The sequence below is a fragment of the Pygoscelis adeliae genome, unplaced genomic scaffold (genome assembly GCF_000699105.1).
Source record: "Pygoscelis adeliae isolate BGI_AS28 unplaced genomic scaffold, ASM69910v1 Scaffold434, whole genome shotgun sequence".
Taxonomy (NCBI): Eukaryota; Metazoa; Chordata; class Aves; order Sphenisciformes; family Spheniscidae; genus Pygoscelis; species Pygoscelis adeliae.
The window spans coordinates 182,308-183,445 of record NW_008824660.1 but is presented as its reverse complement, the minus strand read 5'-3'; the positions used below and the strand labels follow the sequence as shown (position 1 = coordinate 183,445).

Below are 1,138 nucleotides of genomic sequence, written 5' to 3'. Positions count from 1 at the left end.
CGTCGGTGGCGGCACCACCGAGCCCACGGCCGTCGTGGAGATCTGGGATCTCCCAAGCCGATTTTGAAGGCTGAGCCCCGTGGCCACGTTATCCCAGCGGCTTCCTCCAATTTCTGGGACGGCTGGAGGTCGTCACACTGGGTTTCCCCCCCAGATCATCCCTCCTCCTCCACCTGGCAGCCAAGCAGCTGCCTTAGCGGAAGCCGCGCTCCGAAAAATGCCGGGAAACCCCCGCGGGGCATCCACAGCCCTGACCTCCTCTCCAAGCGGGGAGCGGATCCCCCGCCTCCTCGAGAGAGACCACCCAATGCCAGGACGGCGACGAACGCAAGGCCAGCACTCTCCGGCATCAGAGCTGCGCCGAGACTCAAAAACTTGAGAACCTTGAGGTCTTCCAAGATTTGAGAGCCTTGAAATCCTCAAAAATGAGATCGAGTCCCTCAAAGACTCGTGACCCTCAAGATCCTCAGAAATTTGAGATCTGGAAAAATTTGAGACCCTTGAGATCCTCAGAAATGAGGTCCTTGACTTGCTCAGAAACTTGAGATCCTCTAATTCCTCAGAGACTTGAGATCCTTGAGTTCCTCCAAAAACTGAGATGCTAATTCCTCAGAAATGAGGTCCTTGAGTTCCTCAAAGATTTGAGATGGAGTTCCTCACAGATTTGAGAACCTCGAGATCCACAAATACTTGAGATCCTCGAAAATGAGATCCTTGAGATCCTCAAAAATTTGAGATCCTCGCTCCTCAAAAATTTGAGATCCGGAAGTTCCTCAAATACTTAAGATCCTCAAAAATTTGAGATCCTCAAGATCCTCAGAAACTTGAGATCCTTGAGTTCCTCAAAGATCTGAGAGCCTCGAGACCCTCAAAAACGAGATCCTCAAGATCCTCAAACACTTGAGATCCTCAAAAACTTGAGCTCCTCAAGATCTCAGATGGAAAGAGGCCTCGCCGGGCGGTTACGACAGGCTAACCGGGGCTTCCTCCGCACCCACCACCGTCTGCCGACGGGTGCTGGCAGACCTCGAAGGACGCGTGGAAGCCACCCCACCGCCCCGAACCGCCTCCTCATCACGCAATGCAACTTGGCTCAAGCCGTAGACTCGACCGCCGGCCCCGACTCCCCGCCACCGGC

At 54.2% G+C, this 1,138-nt stretch overlaps 1 protein-coding gene across 3 annotated transcripts in view; it reads right to left on the bottom strand.

Annotated features, from left to right (window-relative positions):
- The window catches only part of BRD4 (bromodomain containing 4), a 52,810-nt gene that overhangs the window by 1,598 nt on the left and 50,074 nt on the right, over positions 1–1,138 (bottom strand). The gene's annotated exons all lie outside the window — the stretch shown is intronic.